This window comes from Oncorhynchus masou, chromosome 1, assembly GCF_036934945.1.
Source record: "Oncorhynchus masou masou isolate Uvic2021 chromosome 1, UVic_Omas_1.1, whole genome shotgun sequence".
NCBI lineage: Eukaryota > Metazoa > Chordata > Actinopteri > Salmoniformes > Salmonidae > Oncorhynchus > Oncorhynchus masou.
In genome coordinates, this window is record NC_088212.1 from 69611289 (window position 1) to 69635295 (window position 24007).

At 43.7% G+C, this 24007-nt stretch overlaps 1 pseudogene; it reads left to right on the forward strand.

Annotated features, from left to right (window-relative positions):
• Positions 1 to 2580: 2580 nt before the first annotated feature.
• LOC135542467 (putative sodium-coupled neutral amino acid transporter 8) lies at positions 2581 to 10467 on the forward strand (annotated as a pseudogene).
• The last annotated feature ends 13540 nt before the right edge of the window (positions 10468 to 24007 follow it).

Sequence of the window (24007 nt, forward strand, 5' to 3'; positions counted from 1 at the left end):
CCTTAGTTGGCCTCTGTGTAGTCAGAGTCAACCAGAATTCTAGACGAATGTCGCTAGTATCACTTTTACGCACATGCACCTTTATGTACCGCGCTCCTCTGTTCCTATACTTGCCACTGCCTGTCACCGTTCTTCATATAACTGGACAATGAGCTGAACCACAAAACAGGCACCGGATACAATTGCAATCAGTCGATATAATCGACAACTATCATTAGAAATCAAGCGATATGAATCATGGGGGCACGGTTCCCCACTCTGATTACCGCCTACTTGGAAATTACGATATGAAACGTTGATTTGAACCTTCTGACCAACTAGTGGGTCAATGGCGCCCCACTGTCTGATTCATATCGCTTGATTTCCGATGATTGTTCTCGATTAAATCGACTGATTGGTTCTGTATGGGGTGAAACATATTATCCCATTGGGACACACACTAGTTGAAGCAACGTTGGTTCCATGTAATTTCAATAAAATTACGTTTAACAAACGTGAAATATTTGTTGAATTTAAGTATGTACCCAGTGGAATTGCAGTGTCCCAGTCACACACACAATTATATACACACAGTAACGGTCGCAGCCTGGTGTCATATTTGTCACCTCAGAGTGAAATGTATTGGCTATTTTATGAGTCCACCTCGGATTCTCTTGTGTAATCATGGCGACCACCTAGGGTAAGGCCTATATATACAGTATATGTAGCACAAATGTATGAACGCCTACTTTTTCTTTCTGAAGCCATAACGCGGAGGACTCATTGGGACTGGAAACTTCAGCGACATTTCATTTAAACGAATACCCTCGCACTATTGCTATTTGAGGCACAAGGCGGGCTTGAAGGCAGAAGCGCTTTGGAGCGCAACGGTAACATCTGCCATCCCGACTCCAGGAAACTGTACTGCAAAGACGGACAAGGACGGTGACCTGTGTGGCCAAACATGGAATAACTTGCCAGTGAGAGTAATAGCCTGTTGGCGAGATCTTTGTCGCACGCTGACCCCCCACGGCTCGGTTCGTTCGGAGCCATCTTCATCGTACTCAAATCTGCCCTAGGCGTGGGACTGCTTAACTTCCCGTGGGCTTTCGAGAAGGCGGGAGGAGTTAAAGCCATCAGCGTTGAAATGGTGAGCGCAATCAAAAATCAATAACCAAAATAGTGTGATTGTTCTAAAAAAAAACAACAGTAAAGTAATAAAACAGAACCATTTTTTTTGGTCCACTCAATCAAGAAATGTGCTGTAACTTGGTGTCAATTCAATCAAAAAATACACGATGGGAAATCTGTGGAAGTCATAGCACCCTTGCAACTTGTTGCACCCTTCATTAAAGTCAGAATTAGTTTACTTTATCCTGTTAATACTTAAATGTTCTCATATTCGTTTGTGTGTGTGTCACAGTGGTGAACTGGCCATCTGTCATATTGGGCAAATGCCAGATAATCTTGTCAATTTTTAGCCCAGTGGGCCTGTTTCACAAAATTATCATTAACTGGCTAATAATGGGTGCCTCGGGAAAAAAAATAGGCTGGTGTGGCGGCCTCAATGGGAAAAAATGGTTAGAGCGTTGGACTAGTAACCGAAAGGTTGCAAGATTGAATCCCCGAGCTGACAAGGTAAAAATCTGTCGTTTTGCCTCTGAACAAGGCAGTTAACCCATTGTTCATAGGCCGTCATTGAAAATAAGAATTTGTTCTTAACTGACTTGCCTAGTTAAATACAGGTAAAAAAAAATATGCCAGGACTGATTTCTGGTCCTAGTCTGCCCCTGTGTGTGTTTGCATGTGTGAGGCTGCATACACCCATGGCCTAGGCCTGCTTTGTTGAATTTCCTCTCCTTGGTGTGAATGAGATGCCTCTTTTCACAGGCTAACTCTAATGAAGGGCTCATGGGCCAGGAGTCGGGTAGGCACCTATGCATGTATACTGTAATAGCAGCAGTAACCACCACGAAGACCTGCCTGTGTGTTTGTGTGCATATGTGTGTGTATGTGTGCTTCTTTCTGGATGTGTCTGATGGATGAATGATTTTCTGCATCAGGGCTATGACACACTATTAGTCTAGCTGTTTCCGTCTCACTGTATCATTGATGGGGAACATGGTTTGCATGTGTACCTGTTTCCTCCAGCATCTTCACAAGGTCCTTTACTGTTGTTCTGGGATGGATTTTTACTTTTCGCACCAAAGTACGTTAATCTCTAGGAGACAGAATGAGTCTCCTTCCTGAACGGTACGACGGCTGCGTGGTCCCATGGTGTTTATACTTGCGTACAATTGTTTGTACAGATGGAAGTGGTACCTTCAGGCGTTTAGAAATTGCTCCCAAGGACGAACCAGACTTGTGGAGGACAACAATTTATTTTCTGAGGTCTTGGCTGATTTCTTTTGATTTTCCCATGATGTCAAGCCAAGAGGCACTTGAAGGCAGGCCTTGAAATACATCCACAGGTACACCTCCAATTGACTCAAATTATGTCAATTAGCCTATCAGAAGCTTCTAAAGCCATGACATCATTTTCTGTATGTAAACTTCCAACTTCAACTGTATCTCTGTGTGCCTGTCATCGTCATATACTACATGATGGACGAACATTCAGCCGTTGTTACCCCAGAGCACAGTGAAGGGTCAGTGAGTGTGTGAGTTGGTTTGTGTGAGTGTGTGTATGTATGCACATGTGTGTTTGTGTGCACGTGTTTCTTTGGCAAGTACATTTATTGGTTGTCTCTGTGGCTGTCTCTGTAGCTCCACCCCGGTTTTGGGACACTGTAAAGTCCATGGAGAACAAGAGCACCTCCTGACAGCTGCCCACTACACTGAGGCTAGGTAACACAGTCACCACTGATACATCCATGATAATCCAACATTTCAATAAGCATTTCTCAATGGCTGGCCATGCCTTTCCCCTCGCAACTCCAACCCCGGCCAACAGACCAAGCCTCCTCAGCTTCTCCTTCACCCATTTCCAGACAGCAGATGTTCTGAAAGGGCTGCAAAACCTGGACCAGTACAAATCAGCTGGGCTAGACAATCTGGACCCTCTCTTTCTAAAACTATCCTCCACCATTGTTGCAACCCCTATTACCAGCCTGTTCAACCTCTCTTTCGTATCGTCCGAGATCCCTAAAGATTGGAAAGCTGCCGCGGTCATCCCCCTCTTCAAAGGGGGTGACACCCTAGACCCAAACTGTTACAGACCTATATCCATCCTGCCCTGCCTATCTAAAGTCTTTGAAAGCCAAGTTAATAACCAGATCACTGACCATTTCGAATCCCACCGTACCTTATCCGCTGTGCAATCCAGCTTCCAAGCCAGTCATGGGTGCACCTCAGCCACGCTCAAGGTACTAAACGATATCATAACCGCCATCAATAAAAGACAGTACTGTGCAGCCGTCTTCATCGACCTGGCCAAGGCTTTCGACTCGGTCAATCACTGTAGACTCAATAGCCTTGGTGTTTCTGACGGCTGCCTCGCCTGGTTCACCAACTACTTTGCAGACAGAGTTCAGTGTGTCAAATCGGAGGGCATGTGGCCCGGACCTCTGGCAGTCTCTATGGGGGTACCACAGGGTTCAATTCTCGGGCCGACTCTTTTCTCTGTATATATATCAATGATGTCGCCCTTGTTGCGGGCGATTCCCTGATCCACCTCTACGCAGACGACACCATTCTGTATACTTCTGGCCCTTCCTTGGACACTGTACTAACTAACTTCCAAACTAGCTTCAATGCCATACAACACTCTTTCCGTGGCCTCCAGCTGTTCTTAAACACTAGTAAAACCAAATGGATGTTTTTCAACCGTTCACTGCCCGCACCCGCCCGCCCGACTAGCATCACCACCCTGGACGGTTCCGACCTAGAATATGTGGACAACTATAAATACCTAGGTGTCTGGCTAGACTGTAAACTCTCCTTCCAGACTCATATTAAACATCTCCAATCCAAAATCAAATCTACAATCGGCTTTCTATTTCGCAACAAAGCCTCCTTCACTCACGCCGCCAAACTAGGATAGTCAGTAAAACTGACTATCCTACCGATCCTCGACTTCGGCAATGTCATCTACAAAATAGCTTCCAACAAACTACTCAATACCCTAGATGCAGTTGCACCCCTAAAAACTAAAAACATTTCTCATAAGAAACTAGCTCCCTGGTACACAGAAAATACCCGAGCTCTGAAGCAAGCTTCCAGAAAATTGGAACGGAAATGGCGCCACACCAAACTGGAAGTCTTCTGACTAGCTTGGAAAGACAGTATCGTGCAGTATCGAAGAGCCCTTACTGCTGCTCGATCATCCTATTTTTCCAACTTAATTGAGGAAAATAAGAACAATCCGAAATTCCTTTTTGATACTGTCGCAAAGCTAACTAAAAAGCAGCATTCCCCAAGAGAGGATGGCTTTCACTTCAGCAGTGATAAATTCATGAACTTCTTTGAGGAAAATATCATGATTATTAGAAAGCAAATTACGGACTCCTCTTTAACTCTGCATATTCCTTCAAAGCTCAGTTGTCCCAAGTCTGCACAACTCTGCCAGGACCTAGGATCAAGAGAGGCGCTCAAGTGTTTTAGTACTATGTCTCTTGAAACAATGAAGAAAATAATCATGGCCTCTAAACCTTCAAGCTGCATACTGGACCCTATTCCAACTAAACTACTGAAAGAGCTACTTCCTGTGCTTGGCCCTCCTATGTTGAACATAATAAACGGCTCTCTATCCACCGGATGTGTACGAAACTCACTAAAAGTGCCAGTAATAAAGCCTCTCTTGAAAAAGCCAAACCTTGACCCAGAAAATATAAAAAACTATCGGCGTATATCGAATCTTCCATTCCTCTAAAATTTTAGAAAAGGCTGTTGTGCAGCAACTCACTGCCTTCCTGAAGAAAAACAATGTATACGAAATGCTTCAGTCTGGTTTTAGACCCCATCATAGCACCGAGACTGCACTTGTGAAGGTGGTAAATGACCTTTAAATGCCATCAGACCGAGGCTCTGCATCTATCCTCGTGCTCCTAGACCAGGGGTGTCAAAGTCAAATGGACGGAGGGCCAAATAAAAAATTTAGCTACAAGCCGAGGGCCGGACTGTTCGAATGTTCATTGAAAAATTTTTAAATGACGCATATAGTCTAGTGAACCTAATTGAACCTACTGAAAACCTAACAAATATATTCCAATATGATCAGATAAATAAAGCAATATTTTCTTATGGCTCTGTCAGTAATCTTTAATTTTCAACAGACACAAAAGACAAATTTCCTTTATATAAAAATCCCCATAACATGAACATTAAATGAAAGAAACCGGTATTCAAGGCACCATCAGTAGCCTATATTTTCTATTTTAGCAAAAGTGGGCTAAATTTACTTCAAAGAAAAAAACAATAATAGCAATTTTCTATCATCCACTCAACTGAAATATTTTTAATGAAAATTTTAATGAAAATTGACAACTGGGCAATGTCAGAAATGTCGGTGCTCTCATCCACAGCCAAGGAATATGCAATGAAATCTTTTCCCTTTTTCACAAGCTGCTCTTTTAGATTGATGGACAACTGGTCTACTCTCTCGGCAATGGTGTTTCTGCTCAGACTCACATTTAAAAAGAGTTGCCTTTTTTCTGGGCAAACTTCGTCACAAACTTTAATCATGCAGTTTTTGATGAAATCCCCCTCCGTAAATGGCCGGGCTGATTTAGCGATCTCTTCTGCCAAAATAAAACTGGCCTTGACAGCAGCCTGGCCTTGTGATTTGGCTTTTTTGAACAGAGCCTGTCGAGATTTGAGGCCTCGTTTTAATTCCTCTGCCTTTTGTAGCCTTTGTTCCATGTCCATATTCTTGTTTTTGTCCGCGTGTTTCGTTTCATAATGTCGTCTCAGATTATACTCTTTCAGTACCGCCACACTTTCTCCACACAGAAGACACACAGGTTTTCCAGCTACCTCCGTGAACATATACTCCGACTCCCACCTTGTTTGAAACCCCGGTTCTCAGTGTCCACCTTCCGTTTTGCCATTTTTGATGGGTATCTGAAAGTTAATTTTACTGTGATGCTGACGACTGCTGTGCCAATAAATATTGAAATGAAGCAGCCTACTGCTCGGTGCGTCACCGTTGCATTGTGGGAAATGTAGTATTGGTGCGTGTAAAAGATCTGCGGGCTGCCGGCTTGCTGCGGTCTGCGGGCCGGTTCTAATAATAAATCAAGATCATCCCAGGGGCCGTAAAAAACCTTCTCGCGGGCCGGATGTGGCCCGCGGGCCTTGACTCTGACATATGTGTCCTAGACCTTAGTGCTGCTTTTGATACCATCGATCACCACATTCTTTTGGAGAGATTGGAAACCCAAATTGGTCTACACTGACAAATGCCTGGTTTAGATCTTATCTGTCGGAAAGATATCAGTTTGTCTCTGTGAATGGTTTGTCCTCTGACAAATCAACTGTAAATTTTGGTGTTCCTCAAGGTTCCGTTTTAGTACCGCTATTGTTTTCACTATATATTTTACCTCCTGGGGATGTCATTCAAAAACATAATGTTAACTTTCACTGCTCTGCGCATGACACACAGCTGTACATTTCAACGAAACATGGTGAAGCCCCAAAATTGCCCTCGCTAGAAGCATGTGTTTCAGACTTAAGGAAGTGGATGGCTGCAAACTTTCTACTTTTAAACTCGGACAAAACAGAGATGCTTGTTCTAGGTCCCAAGAAACAAAGAGATCTTCTGTTAAATCTGACAATTAATCTTAAAGGTTGTACAGTCGTCTCAAATAAAACTGTGAAGGACTTCGGCGTTACTCTGGACCCTGATCTCTCTTTTGAAGAACATATCAAGACTGTTTCAAGGACAGCTTTTTTCCATCTACGTAACATTGCAAAAATCAGAAATTTTCTGTCCATAAATGATGCAGAAAAATTAATCCATGCTTTTGTCACTTCTAGGTTAGACTACTGCAATGCTCTACTTTCCGGCTACCCGGATAAAAGCACTAAATAAACTTCAATTAGTGCTAAATACGGCTGCTAGAATCCTGACGAGAACCAAAAAAATTGATCATATTACTCCAGTGCTAGCCTCCCTACACTGGCTTCTTGTCAAGGCAAGGGCTGATTTCAAGGTTTTACTGCTAACCTACAAAGCATTACATGGGCTTGCTCCTACCCATATTTCCAATTTGGTCCTGCCGTACATATCTACACGTACGCTACGGTCACAAGACGCATGCCTCCTAATTGTCCCTAGAATTTCTAAGCAAACAGCTGGATGCAGGGCTTTCTCCTATAGAGCTCCATTTTTATGGAATGGTCTGCCTACACATGTGAGAGACGCAGACTCGGTCTCAACTCTTTACTGAAGACTCAACTCTTCAGTGGGTCATATGATTGAGTGTAGTCTGGCCCAGGAGTGTGAAGGTGAACGGAAAGGCTCTGGAGCAACGAACCGCCCTTGCTGTCTCTGCCTGGCTGTTTCCCCTCTTTCCACTGGGATTCTCTGCCTCTAACCCTATTACAGGGGCTGAGTCACTGGCTTACTAGGGCTCTTTCATACTGTCCCGAGGAGGGGTGCGTCACTTGAGTGGGTTGAGTCACTGATGTGATTTTCCTGTCTGGGTTGGCGCCCCCCCTTAGGTTGTGCCGTGGCGGAGATCGTTGTGGGCTATACTCAGCCTTGTCTCAGGATGTTAAGTTGGTGGTTGAAGATATCCCTCTCGTGGTGTGGGGGCTGTGCTTTGGCAAAGTGGGTGGGGTTATATCCTTCCTGTTTGGCCCTGTCCGGAGTTGTCCTCGGATGGGGCCACAGTGTCTCCTGACCCCTCCTGTCTCAGCCTCCAGTATTTATGCTGCAGTAGTTTATGTGTCGGGGGTTAGGGTCAGTTTGTTATATCTGGAGTACTTCTCCTGTCCTATCTGGTGTTCTGTGTGAATTTAAGTATGCTCTCTCTAATTCTCTCTTTCTTTCTCTCTCTCTCGGAGGACCTGAGCCCTAGGACCATGCCTCAGGACTACCTGACATGATGACTCCTTGCTGTCCCCAGTCCACCTGGCCGTGCTGCTGCTCCAGTTTCAACTGTTCTGCCTGTGATTATTATTATTTGACCATGCTGGTCATTTATGAACATTTGAACATCTTGGCCATGTTCTGTTCTAATCCTAGGTTTTGGCCTTTCTTGGGAGTTTTTCCTAGCCACTGTGCTTCTATACCTGCATTGCTTGCTGTTTGGGGTTTTAGGCTGGGTTTCTGTACAGCACTTTGAGATATCAGCTGATGTACGAAGGGCTATATAAATAAATTTGATTTGATACTCCGTAAACTGGATGCAGTCTATCACAGTGCCATCCGTTTTGTTACCAAATCACCTTATACCACTGCGACCTTTATGCTCTAGTCGGCTGGCCCTCGCTACATATTCGTCGCCAGACCCACTGGCTCCTGGTCATCTATAAGTCTATGCTAGGTTAAGCTCCGCCTTATCTCAGTTCACTGGTCACGATAACAACACCCACCCGTAGCACCCGTTCCAGCAGGTATATCTCACTGATCATCCCCAAAGCCAACACCTCATTTGGCCGCCTTTCCTTCCAGTTCTTGGCTGCCAGTGACTGGAACGAATTGCAAAATTGCTGAAGTTGGAGACTTTTATTTCCCTCACCACTGCAGCTGTACATAGTTCATCTGTAAATAGCCCACCCAATCTACCTACCTCATCCTCATACTGTTTTTATTTTATTTACTTTTCTGCTCTTTTGCACACCAGTATCTCTACTTGCACATCATCATCTGCTCATTTATCACTCCAGTGTTAATCTGCTCAATTGTAATTATTCGCTCCTATGGCCTATTTATTGCCTACCTCCTCATGCCTTTTACACACACTGTATATAGACTTTCTTTTCTCTACTGTATCATTGACATGTTTGTGTTATTGGCTTGTTTATTGTTAACTCCATGTGTAACTCTGTGTTGTTGTCTGTGTCACACTGCTTTGCTTTATCTTGGCCAGGTTGCAGTTGCAAATGAGAACTTGTTCTCAACTAGCCTACCTGGTTAAATAAAGGTGAAATAAAAAAATATATAAAAGAATTGGTGAAGTTGGATGGTTTTAGCGTTGAGCATGAATACCTCAAGGAAATAAGGATGGATTTAAGGATACAAGAAAGTATTCAAACAGGACCTGATGTCCAGCTGTTGTAGGAGCTATTGTGGAAGCTGTCAGGCAAGACAGGCTGTCAGCCATATCCCTTTCTCTGTTCTCAGGCATCTTTGGCTTCCTGACATTTGGCCATACAGTGGCGGCTGATATTCTGATGTCATATCCTGGAAATTATGTGGTCATGATCATTGCCAGACTGCTATTTGGAATATCAATCATCACCATCTATCCAATTATACTTCTGTTGGGAAGGTAGGGCCCCACTTGGACAGCACAAGCAGTTGTTTCTGTGTGTTACCATGTAACTGAGTCTGTGTGTAAATTTATGTTCATTGCACAGGTCTGTCATTCTGGACCTGATGTTGCAAATTCGTCGCTGTCGGCACGGTGGGGTCACACACTCGTTTGAGAACCGCTGCAGAGTGATTCTGACTGTCATCTGGATCACAGTCACCCTCCTCATCGCCATGTTCTTCCCTGACATGAGTGAGGTCATCAGTGTTATCGGAGGAATCAGTGCCTTCTTTACCTTTCCTGGTATGAAACAAAGTGTGTGTGTGTAGGCATGTGTCTGAGGTTGTTTGTGACTCACAAGCGTTCCTGTGTTGAGTTGATCCTGTGTTTGTGTAAAACTTGTCAACTAACATTGAGATATGTGTTGCAGGGCTTTGCCTGGTATTCACTATGTAGTCAGAGCCTGTGTCGCCCAGAGTCAGGTGAGTTGAGTAGTTTGAAGTTATGAGATCACCTGTTGGTGTTGAATTTAATCACAAACTGCCCATTAAACATAAGTTAACTGAAGATTTGGTCCAATAAATTGCATAATATTGCGTTACTATAAACATTCATGAATGTTCCTGATTGCACCCATTTCTTTCTCCATTATCTCTCTAACTCTTTCTCTCCCTGTCTGCAGGGTGGTGTGCACTGTGTGGGGTGTGATTACTGTAATTGTTGGCGCCTTCATTTTTGGACAGAGCACTACCATATGGAGATCGTCCACAGATCCATCAGAACCACCAAAATCACCAGCACTGTCATCTGTCATTATCAATATCATTATGATTGTATCCGGGTTCTGTTTGAGGTTAATCATGTTTTTAAAGTTGAGGTTTATGGGAGTCAGAAGTCTAGAATAAGATATTGATGTAGTGCTGCTATATCAACTCTGCAGGTTTAAAAAAAAATGTTTATTTGACTAGGCAAATTCTTATTTTCAAGGACGGCCTAGGAACAGTAGGTTAACAGCCTGTTCAGGGGCAGAATGACAGATTTGTACCTTGTCAGCTCAGGGATTTGAACTTGCAACCATTTTGGTTACTCGTCCAATGCTCTACCCTGCTACCCCAAGTGAGGCACATAACCAACTTATATTTTATTTGCTTGTATCTCAAACGTATTCAGTATGGAGCATACTGTATATGACCCTTGTTTATCAGATTTGTTGTTTTCTGAAATAGTTTGAGATGTACTTCGCTCATCCAAAAGCACAGAATAAATGTATCTATAGTATGTTCGGATGGGAAAGTTGATCTATGTATTTATGTATGCATGGGCATGTATGTGCATTCATAAATTATTATTCCTTTGTGGCCATCACAACTAATCACAACAGATATACAGCTACAGTCCAGTCAGCGTGCAGTGTGTCATGTTACAGAGCTGGGGCAGGGAGCAGTGTGTCATAGGGACAAAGGCAGGAAGACTGAATGAGTTCTTCTACAATGAGACATTGTAAATTAAGACTGCTCCTCTGAATGACAGATCATATGGAAACACTTACGTTTTCTGTCCCTTTGTACTGTATTTCTTTTTTAGTTGCACTGCTTCTCTTCTCTCCCACTCTCCCTCCCCACTGACCTCCCTCTATCCCAGCTGTGAGTACTGGTATATCAGTGATGGTGCGGTGTAGATCCTGACAGCGGAGATGCTGAATATGACTGTTTTAGTGTTAACCAACGTCAGACTCAGGAGTTATAGCAGAGTGTGAAGCATGTCTGTGAGTCGGTGTGTGAATGAGTTATGTGACAGAGTGGGGAAATGAGGAATGTACTGTAGCTATGCATAGAGAGACATAGGCACTATTTGAAGTCAATTGGATAATTACTGGATACTGTTATGTAAATTAAACAGGAAGACAATGGAACAGTCCGTCAAGCATTTAATCAATGTGACAGTGGCAGCACACACACAGCTCTGATAGCTCGCAAGCTGACGGTAGAATATGTTAATGATTACTATGGCTCACATGGAAGGAGAGGAGATTGTGTGTTTTTCCCCCCAGATCTTTACTGGCAGGGAGTGACTGAGAGGGAAACACTGCTCAGATGATCAATCAGAAACACCTTTAATCCTCTTAGTCACACATCATTTCCTTTGTTATCTTGCTGTCAGACTGTGAGAATACTTGAAACGTGTGTGTCTACGTGAGTGTGGGTGTGGGTGTGTTGAAGTTTGTGTGATTTGAAGATTATACGGGTGTTTCAAATATACAATTCTGTACCTAGTCGCTGACAGATTGCCCTGTGATCCAAGCACAAGCAGGCTATCATAACCTACACTGCATTGCTCTATACTGCCTGAGGTATCTAAAACACACATTAGAGCTCGAATAAAGTACATTTTCAAAACAAGACTGTACCGCAGATGAAGAGATTGATTATACAATAGAAGGCACCATCAAGAAGCAACTCTCTGCTTTTATTTCTAGGTGTTTTTATTTTTGAAGGCTGTATGTTAATAGGTTAATTTAGAGAAAAAATGCTAACGCTGTAATCTGTGGCAGATATTGCAATTATCATCTCACTGCTGCTCCGTCCATCATTGGTAATGAGAGGGATTGCTGTCCCTGCGGGAAGCTCATCAGTGTTTCTCGAAGAGTTCTGGAATAACTGGAAGCTGGGATAACAGGAAGTAAACACAAAATACATCATCTACAGTATGTGCATGAAATACAGTGAGTATACCAAACATTAGGAACACCTTCCTAATATTGAGATCCACCCCCCCATCAGAACAGCCTCAATTCGTCGAAGGGCGGTCTCGAAAAGGTGTCGAAAGTGTCCTTTGGTTGGTGGACCATTGTTGATACACACGGGAAACTGTTGAGCGTGAAAAACCCAGCAGTGTTGCAGTTCTTGACGCAAAAGCCTGGCATCTACTACCATACCCTGTTCAAAGGCACTTAAATGGTTCACCCTTTGAATGGTACCCATACGCAATCCATGTCTCAATTGTCTCAAGACTTAGAAATCCTTCTTTAACCTGTCTCCTCCACCTTCATCTACACTGATTGAAGTGGATTTCGCAAGTGACATCAATAAGCGATCATAGCTTTCAGCTGGATTCACCTGATCAGTCTATTTCATGTAGAGAGCCAGTGTTCCTAATGTTTTGTATACTCAGTGTACATGTATTCACAGCAGATGAATACATACAAGCACTCATATGCACAAACACACACACACACACAGCCTCCAGTACTTTCTGCATCCGAGCCAAAATTCTCACCTAATGGGGATGTGTGACACACACCAATAAGCCCAGCTGGGCCCCAACTACAGTACAGCAGATTGCAAACATCATACACAACCATTGTGTACTTGAACTACTAAAAAATATTGCAGTGTTTTCAACTGGCACCCCCCCTCTCCATCATTCTCTCCCTCTATTTCTGCCTCTCTCAGGCTGTTATTCAGTAATTGAGTTGACAGTTAGAGGACACTTAAAGCTCGGTGCTTCCTAATCAGATGTAATCGAATGTTCACAATCATTTGGGGAAAGAAAACTGCCGAGCAGATGGAACGTGTGTTTGTCTCTTGCTGCCACTACATTAAAATACACCATATATACAAAAGTATGTGGACACCCCTTCAAATTTGTGGATTTGGTTATTTCAGCCACACTCTTTGCTGACAGGTATAAAACTGAAATGCTCAGGGACTTGCAACACGACACCGTCATAGGATGCCTTCTTTCCAACAAGTCAGTTTGTCAAATTTCTGCCCTGCTAGAGCTGCCCCGGTCAACTGTAAGTGCTGTTATTGTGAAGTGGAAATGTTTAGGAGCAACAACGGCTCAGCCGTGAAGTGGTAGGTCACACAAGCTCACAGAATGGGACAGTAAAAATCATCTGTCCTCAACACTCACTACCAAGTTCCAAACTGCCTCTGGAAGCAAATTCTGCACAATAACTGTTCGTCAGGATCTTAATTAAATGGGTTTCCATGGCCAAACAGCTGCACAAAAGCCTAAGATCACCATGTACAATGCCAAGTGTTGGATGGAGTGGTATAAAGTTCGCTGTCATTGGACTCTGGAGACCTGTTCTCTGGAGTGATGAATTACAGTATATTTCACCAAAGCTACCTGCCCCAATGCATAGTGCCAACTGTACAGTTTGGTGGAGGAGGAATAATGGTCTGAGGCTGTTTGTCATGGTTCAGGCCCCTTAGTTCCAGTGAAGGGAAATCTTAACGCTACAGCATACAATGACATTCTAGACAATTCTGTGCTTCCAACTTTGTGGCAACAGTTTGGGGAAGGCCCTTTCCTGTTTCAGCATGACAATGCCCCCATGCACAAAGCGTGGTCCATACAGAAATGGTAAGTCGAGATTGGTGTGGAAGAATTTCATTGGCCTGCACAGAGCTCTGACCTCAACCACATCGACCACCCTTGGGATTAATTGGAACGCTGACTGCGAGCCAGGCCTAATCACCCAAAATCAGTGCCCGACCTCACTAATGCTTTTGTGGCTGAATGGAAGCAATTTCCTGTAGCAATGTTCCATCATCTAGTGGAAAGCCTTCCCAAAATAGTTGAGGCTGTTATAGCAGCAAAGGGGGACCAACTCCATATTAACGCCCATGATTTTGGAATGAGATGTTCGACGAGCAGGTGTCCACATACTTTTGGCCATGTTGTGTATGACGGCATCAAAAGTTCCGTCCTGTTCCCAGCATTCAGCAGCAGTGTCTCTGTTGTCGTGTGTTACAGTACCAACATACTGCTCCCTCTAACACACACACACACAATGATAGTGACATCATGAAGAGACATCGATATCACTGACATAGACAACTACAAACACATTGTTATAGAGGAAAAATGAAACATCTCTCTAGAGAGGGAAACACAATAAAGCAAGAAAAATAGAAAGTGGCAGACAAATACCTTGTTAGCAGGTCTACTTTGGCAATAAAGGAATTTCACACAAATAATATTGTGTTTACTTTTCTAAAATGGTCTGAATAGGAGAATGGCATCTCCAAGTGTGAAGAGAAGGCTGAGACTACCTCAAGCTAAAGCATGTCACAAATAAACAATATAATTTTGGTTAGTGAATAAACGTTTTTAAATGTACAATAATTCCAACTCTTTCGACCCCATTGTGGCATTACTGGCATAAGTGTCTCTAAAGGTAGTAATTTCTAAGATGTCTAACTCTTATCACAGTTACAGCAGTAGTAATATGGGAACATAGTGAGAGACAGAGCACAGATGTACACGCCTCAGGGCAGTATGGGTAGAATGCACACAGTTCTCTTGTTGTTCTCTCAGACTAATAAATGAACCATTATCATGTCAGATTAAGGCCATTACATCACCCGCAGCTCCACTCTTCAGGCTGAGACGTTGGGGGATGGGGGTAAAGTTGTGGATTGCTGGTTTCCCAATGATTCGGTACAGTCAGAGAAGGACTTAGGTCAGACTTCACTTAATTGGTTCTGGATAAGTTCTATTTAGTGTGGGATTTCCCTAATGGCCCCATTGCCCGTGCTAAACTCGGGCCCAAGCTCACAGGAACTGTACTAGCACCTCAAATGTTCTACAGCTTGAGTTCCGACACCTTAAATATTGGCTTAAAGTTCCAGCACCTAAATACAAACAGTACCGGGACCCAAAAATAATACCGACACCTATTTCAGACCAAGTCAAGCCCCGCCCATTGCCAACCAGGCAGCGTAAGGTAGTCATTATCCAATCTTTTCAAAATGTTATGTTGCAAACATGGATTAAAACTATTGGTTTTGTGTGGGTGTTTGTCTGGATGAGGTTCACAGACTGGATTTATTGGTTATAAAATGCACAAAATACAGATGGATATGGTGGAAAAGCAAAAGGTGATAAGATGTAAGCTTAGATATAGCATAATAATGGGAGAATGACTATGACGGAGGAAGGAGAGCCCTAAAATGGGAAGTGGTCGATTAGGAGGAAGACAGTGGAAGTGGATGCCAGGATTGAATCAAGCAGTGCGTTGAGCGAAATTGGTGAAGATGAATGGACAACAGTAGTGTCAAAGAATGGAGCAAAAAGGAAATGATCTGAAGTTGGAGTGGAGGATAGATATTTGTGTATGTTAAGGTTGCATACAACCTTAAGTGCTATTATTCGGATTAATTGGATTTCTGTAGAACAGAGTAAGATTGCAGTAATTCTCAAAATAATCCATACAACAGAAATATCGTGCTGTGAACTTCAGAGCAGAGAGCCCGTTAAAGGAGTCCTCTCAGGGGTGACTATGAAAATTAACATTGAATATATGAAGAGAATTTCTGGTGTAGTTGGTGTCCGGCGTCTTACCCACTGGGTGATTGGAAAAAAAATAAGAAAGTCTGTCGTCCTGTTTTATTTATTTATAAAGAGCACCTACCTACGAATGTGAAACTTGGTTATGTAAGATTCGCTGTAATAGCTGTCTTCCCCAAACCATTGCAGTGTAAAAATTGCAAAGAATTTGGCCAAGTTTCACGTTTGTGCAGATGGAGTATATTGAAGAATGGTGTGTAGAAGGACAATGGTGTTGCAATTGTGGTGGGGATCATGATCCCGAGTTCCTGGAGTGTCCTGTAAGGGTGAAAGAGATTGAGGTGGCAAAGGTTAGAGTGGTTAATCGAATCTCCTATGTGGAGGCAATTAAAAGAGTTGAGGTTGGGTGGAGAAAAGGTTGGGGACTGTTGTTGGGTGAAAGTAACTCGAAGTGGACTCATGATGATTTTTTTGTTGTTTCTACCACCCAGAGGGAATGGGCGCTTCTTCCCAAGCGCCTAGGGACAAGTACTGGGACTTTCTTTATTCCCGGGATTAGGGCACTGTTGAAAGGAGTGATAACTGGGGATATATTTAGGTCCCGCTGGGCCGCAGGGAATTCAAGTCCTCGATCAAAAGGGCTCGATTTTTGGCAAAGGAAGTGGAATGCTAGTAGTAAGGGGAGCCAATTTTATCACGTCATTAAAGGAAGAAGTAGGGAGTATAGGATGTAGGTGAGAAGAAGTTCTGTGGAGTAGACTACGGTTTGGGCATACAGGTTTGAATGCTACATTGTGATAAGGAGACATGAAACAGGTCTGTGTGATGACTGTTTGGTGGAAGAAACGGTGGAGCATGTGTTGATATTTTGTGAATTATATATCGTAGATAGGGAGAGATTGTGTGAAAGGGTTAGAGAGGCTGGACAGGTTTGGGTGGTGTAGTGGGAGGAGGGAAGTGTTGTTTAGGGCTCTATTTCACTTTCTTAGAGGAACAGGACTAAGGAACAATTTTGTGTAGTTAGGCTGTGCCTGGCCTCACCCTCCAGTACAGTAGGTGGAGGTGTATGCACCTTAAAAGTCAGATGTGATCCACCAACCCAATCCCTAAGAAGAAGAATCTTAAGTCAATTAATTAAAGGTAACCTGCAGTGGATTTGTGAATTTTGTTTGTGTTACGTATGACCAGAGTGAGAAGGTGCTTCGTGTCACGCAACTTGGGTCAAGATCTGTTTCTTGCTTTACTTTTAGGAATAGGGCACCATTGAAAGGAGTGGTTTATGTGGTAGTGTTAAGTGTGGAGGTGTAGCAATTGAAGTTGAACGTTCCTGGTTTTTGTGATGCCTGCCGTTTGGTGCCACGCACACCCATTGGGGAGCATGGTGAAACAGTGGAGTCATTGTCAGTCTCTACCAGACAAAGTGATTTTAGGATATATTGGTTATCCTGTTAGAGATTTTGTGCAGAATCTACTGCGCTGTAATCAGGAGAAACGTTTATGGTCATGTTGCCCCAGTGTGTAGGAGGGAGATTCATGTGACTGAGGATTGTGAAGATTTGGTGGATCAAGTTGTTTGTCAATTGTAGGGGTGCTCATGTTGCTGGGGATCGGGAGTCTCTGGTGCTAGGGAGGCAGGTTGAGGTGGCCAGGGTCAGAGTAGTGCAGAGGGTGTCATATGCTGAGGCAGTGAATAAAGTGGAGGAGGATGGGTCAAGGGTGAGGGATCCTGAGAGGATCCCAGTGAGTAGTAGATGACCCCAGGTCATCTTAGGTTTCATTACATACAGTCGAGAAGAACTACTGAATATAAGAGCAGCGTCAACTCACCATCAGTACGACCAAGAATATGACTTTCGCGAAGCGGATCCAGTGTTCTGCCTTTCACCCAGGACAAGGGAATGGATCCCAGCCAGCGACCCAAAAAAATGACTTTGTAAAAGAGGGAAACGAGGCGTTCTTCTGGTCAGACTCCGGAGACGGGCACATCGTGCACCACTCCCTAGCATTCTTCTCGCCAATGTCCAGTCTCTTGACAACAAGGTTGATGAAATCCGAGCAAGGGTAGTATTCCAGAGGGACATCAGAGACTGTAACGTTCTTTGCTTCACGGAAACATGACTCACTGGAGAGACGCTATCGGAGTCGGTGCAGCCAGCTGGTTTCTCCACGCATCGCAGACAGAAACAAACATCTTTCTGGTAAGAAGAGGGGCGGGGGCGTATGCCTTATGGCTAACGAGACGTGGTGTGATCACAAAAACATACAGGAACTCAAATCCTTCTGTTCACCTGATTTAGAATTCCTCACAATCAAATGTCGACCGCATTATCTACCAAGAGAATTCTCTTCGATTATAATCACAACCGTATATATTCCCCCCCAAGCAGACACATCGATGGCTCTGAACAAACTTTATTTGACTCTTTGCAAACTGGAATCCCTACATCCTGAGGCTGCATTCATTGTAACTGGGGATTTTAACAAGGCTAATCTGAAAACAAGACTCCCTAAATTGTATCAGCATATCGATTGCGCAACCAGGGCTGGCAAAACCTTGGATCATTGTTATTCTAACTTCTGCGACACATATAAGGCCCTGCCCCGCCCTCCTTTCGGAAAAGCTGACCACGACTCCATTTTGTTGATCCCTGCCTACAGACAGAAACTAAAACAAGAAGCTCCAACGCTGAGGTCTGTCCAACGCTGGTCCGACCAATCTGATTCCACACTCCAAGACTGCTTCCATCACGTGGACTGGGATATGTTTCGTATTGCGTCAGACAACAACATTGAGGAATACGCTGATTCGGTGTGCGAGTTCATTAGAACGTGCATTGAGGATGTCATTCCCATAGCAACGATTAAAACATTCCCAAACCAGAAACCGTGGATTGATAGCAGCATTTGCCTGAAACTGAAAGAGAGAACCACTTGCTTTTAATCAGGGCAAGGTGACTGGAAACATGACCGAATACAAACAGTGCAGCTATTCCCTCCGCAAGGCAATCAAACAAGCTAAGCGTCAGTATAGAGACAAAGTAGAATCTCAATTCAATGGCTCAGACACAAGAGGTATGTGGCAGGGTCTACAGTCAATCACGGATTACAAAAAGAAAACCAGCCCCGTCACGGACCAGGATGTCTTGCTCCCAGGCAGACTAAATAACTTTTTTGCCCGCTTTGAGGACAATACAGTGCCACTTCCACGGCCTGCAACGAAAACATGCGGACTCTCCTTCACTGCAGCCGAGGTGAGTAAAACATTTAAACGTGTTAACCCTCGCAAGGCTGCAGGCCCAGACGGCATCCCCAGCCGCGCCCTCAGAGCATGTGCAGACCAGCTGGCTGGTGTGTTTATGAACATATTCAATCAATCCCTATCTCAGTCTGCTGTTCCCACATGCTTCAAGAGGGCCACCACTGTTCCTGTTCCCAAGAAAGCTAAGGTAACTGAGCTAAACAACTACTGTGGGAGCAAATATAACACATAGACAAATGCATAAGATGTACAGAATAGCTGAACATTAAAACCAGACTACATGAAGAGAAGGACACATAGAAGCCTAGTCCAGCTGGACATACAAAGGTCAGAGGTTGTATAAGGAGGGGGTCAGCCAAAGGACCAACTGATGGATTACAGATATCAATCACATCACAGGGGAGATACAAGTCTGTTTGATCTTAGACAACCATATGAAGTGAAGGCGACCAGAACAGCTGGGCACCCTAAAGCTAAAGGAGATGAAGACACACACACAAAAGGGACACAGAGTTAATTACAGAGCCAAAGCATAGGGCTGTAAAATAGAGGAATGTAAACTATTTTTAGTATAGCTGGACATGCTAGAAACTGAGGAGACACATAGTCTGCTGATCCTGGATAGTCCACAAACAAAAGAATGCATTTAGCTAAGTGCAGGAACAGCAAGGGTCTTGTAATCTGCCGAAAGCAGATGTGGGCGTTACTGGTCTGAACAAGCGGGATGCACGGATTGGAATGTAACTTTATTTGCATTTGGGATGGGCTCATATGCAATATATGGATAAATACGGGAGCAGGGGCTCTGGAAAGTGGAGTGTGTTCCATGGACCTTCCCGGCTTGCTATATTCTTGTATTAAAAAGCCGAATTGACTTCACAAGTTCTGTAATGCGTTGTATTTGATACGATTTTCTACTACACTACCGCCCCGTAGCACTCACTTCCGTCATCATGAAGTGCTTTGAGAGACTAGTCAAGGACCATATCACCTCCACCCTACCTGACACCCTAGACCCACTCCAATTTGCTTACCGCCCAAATAGGTCCACAGACGATGCAATCTCAACCACACTGCCCTAACCCATCTGGACAAGAGGAATACCTATGTGAGAATGCTGTTCATCGACTACAGCTCGGCATTCAACACCATAGTACCCTCCAAGCTTGTCATCAAGCTCGAGACCCTGGGTCTCGACCCCGCCCTGTGCAACTGGGTACTGGACTTCCTGACGGGCCGCCCCCAGGTGGTGAGGGTAGGCAACAACATCTCCACCCCGCTGATCCTCAACACTGGGGCCCCACAAGGGTGCGTTCTGAGCCCTCTCCTGTACTCCCTGTTCACCCACGACTGCGTGGCCACGCACGCCTCCAACTCAATCATCACTGGCCCCCCAATGGTGGAACAAACTCCCTCACGACGCCAGGACAGCGGAGTCAATCACCACCTTCCGGAGACACCTGAAACCCCACCTCTTCAAGGAATACCTAGGATAGGATAAGTAATCCTTCTCACCCCCCCCCCTTAATGATTTAGATGCACTATTGTAAAGTGGCTGTTCCACTGGATGTCAGAAGGTGAATTCACCAATTTGTAAGTCGCTCTGGATAAGAGCGTCTGCTAAATGACTTAAATGTTAAATGTTAAAAGTTTGCGGACGACACAACAGTGGTAGGCTTGATTACCAACAACGACAAGACGGCCTACAGGGAGGTGGTGAGGGCCCTCGGAGTGTGGTCTCAGGAAAATAACCTCACACTCAACGTCAACAAAACTAAGGAGATGATTGTGGACTTCAGGAAACAGCAGAGGGAACACCCCCCTATCCACATCGATGGAACAGTAGTGGAGAGGGTAGTAAGTTTTAAGTTTCCTCGGCATACACATCACAGACATACTGAATTGGTCCACCCACACAGACAGCATCGTGAAGAAGGCGCAGCAGAGCCTCTTCAACCTCAGGAGGCTGAAGAAATTTGGCTTGTCACCAAAAGCACTCACAAACTTCTACAGATGCACAATCGAGAGCATCCTGGCGGGCTGTATCACCGCCTGGTACGGCAACTGCTCCGCCCACAACCGTAAGGCTCTCCAGAGGGTAGTGAGGTCTGCACAACGCATCACCGGGGGCAAACTACCTGCCCTCCAGGACACCTACACCACCCGATGTTACAGGTAGGCCATAAAGATCATCAAGGACAACAACCACCCAAGCCACTGCCTGTTCACCACGCTATCATCCAGAAGGCGAGGTCAGTACAGGTGCATCAAAGCTGGGACCGAAAGACTGAAAAACAGCTTCTATCTCACGGCCATCAGACTGTTAAACAGCAACCACTAACATTGAGTGGCTGCTGCCAACACACTGACTCAACTCCAGCCACTTTAATAATGGGAATTGATGGGAAATTATGTACAATATATCACTAGCCACTTTAAACAATGCTACCTAATATAATGTTTACATACCCTACATTATTCATCTCATATGTATACGTATATACTGTACTCTATATCATCTACTGCATCTTTATGTAATACATGTATCACTAGCCACTTTAACTATGCCACTTTGTTTACATACTCATCTCATATGTATATACTGTACTCCATACCATCTACTGTATCTTGCCTATGCTGCTCTGCACCATCACTCATTCATATATCTTTATGTACATGTTCTTTATCCCCTTACACTTGTGTGTATAAGACAGTAGTTTTGGAATTGTTAGTTAGATTACTTGTTGGTTATTACTGCATTGTCGGAACTAGAAACACAAGCATTTCGCTACACTCGCATTAACATCTGCTAACCATGTGTATGTGACAAATAAAATTTGATTTGTGCCAGTACAGACAGATAAGCCAATCAGTGAGTTATGCTTCAGTAAGGTTAGCTTCTTAGTATTCATAGTCATGGTTATCAACTCTACCGCAGAAATGGTAAGTAAATCACAGAAAATATATGTTGTGGTGGCAACTGCAGAGAAGTATTTGGGTATATGAGATTTAACTTCAGAAGAGTTACAGGGTGTGTTGAGGAGCAGTGTCCCATCTTCCCAGGCTGTTGGCCTGAGGTAGGATCAGAGAGGGTTAAAGAAGTGGAATAAGGTGATGGGTTTTGATGAGTGTTAAGTTAGTTGATGGGGTAATAAAAAATAAATGTTTTATTTTTTTCTGATTCCATTTTCAATCTCGTATCCTAAAGTGTAATGGATCTATAGTTCATTTGGGGGCGGTAATGCAACATATTGAATGCCAACCGCCGTTAAACCTCACCAAAGAAGAAGAATAAATAATATATATGACATATATATATATGACACTGTCTAACCAGAAGTGACTAAATACAGTAGATTGTGTGACTGTGTTTTTACCTGGGGACTGCTGTGAAGGCTAGCCGTGCATACGCTGTTTCACTCTGCAGGGGTTTGAAGAAAATGTTGCCTCTACGGCATCTATACTTGGACCCCATTTACACCTGGTGTTAAACTAAAAATGAATACCTGATTATGTTGGATCTGATAATGTCCGCGGCACAGTTGGCCTTGAAATGTCTCATACAAGTCTAACCTGCATTTCTATGTTTTCTTTGGAATAATGCGTCCAGTAGAACAGGTAGCCTATGTGGTCAGATACTTTATCGAAGAAAATGGTTGGACCAAAATGTTGTGCTTTGGGTTTTGGGAACATGTTGTGCAAGTCGATGTGTCCACAAAATGTGTTTTTATATATACTTTTGTATTGGTTTTGTTTGCCTTTGAAAAAACGATTTTTTTTTTTTTAGATTTATGTTCTTTTGAATATTTCAAGTGATATTTTTTGGGTGCATGTGGTATTCCCTCAAAAAATATTGACTTCATTGAATTCTTGCCTCGTTTTGCTTTACTTTAGTCATCTTTAGTGAACAGAAACGGAGTAGAGTTCGATTATTTATTTTCAAGCTATTCACAACAAAGAGCCTGGAACATAGCCATTTGTGAATACCAAGAAAAGTCTTCATTAGCAGAAGCTGTCAGGACAATCCTGGTGTCTACTTCGGGAAGAGGGTTTTCAAAGGTTTACCAAAGCGAGTGTGAACTCCCAGGGGTGCTCTGTAATGAACACAAGCTTCTGAAATCAGGGTAAAGAAAGATACTGAGAGATGATTCTTCTTTCTCTTTGTTATGCTCTGAATTTGTTTTCATAAAACCATCCAAAAGCACAATAAAGCAAACTTCTGAGCTACAGCCCTGAGCCTTGTTTATACAGTACCAATGTTCTGTTAGTACATGTTATAGGTAGATGATGTTGAGCACATTCAGTTTGTCATTTTCACATTCTTCCTCTCTCTCTTACATTCTCTCTGTTCCCCATTCTCTTTCTCAGCCTCTCCCCCCACACTCCTCCATTACAAACTCATCTCTGTTGATTTCAATAGCTGTGGAGTGGAGGGCTTCAGTGAGTGTAGTGCGATCTAAAGAATAGTTTTAATGGAACCATTGAATGATTCCGAGTAGAATCCCTGCTTTTGCATCGATTAACCAAATCCACTCACCATCTGTGAGTGAGGGTAGAGATGGGGTTTGGAGAGGACAGAGAGTAGCCGAGTCGGCAGCTTTATGTAATATTTGAACAACTAGCATCTCCCTTGGCAAAATTCACATGCCAGACTACTAATGAAGGACTGAGCAGATGTCTGGATGAACAGAAAAGGAGAGGGAAACAAGCCACCCCTCTGCAGGTTCACTCAGATCAGAATGTGCGTGTGAGAGAGTGTTGAGGCAACAGCAGAACAGAGAATAGTGTTAGTCTTTTTCTATGTCTGGTTTATCAGAATCTTGCTGTGTGGATGAGGCTAAATGGTGAACCCTATGATGGATGGCTAATGTTCTACAGGGTCACACACACACATTCTCACACTTTAAGCACTGACCTGGTATAAGGTCATTACCCACACATTGCCTTTGCTGAATAAATCACAGTTTGAATCACACAAACGTGTACATGCATGCACGCAGACACGAACAATAGCTTGGAGAGTTTCAAGGCATCAACTGAACATGGAAAA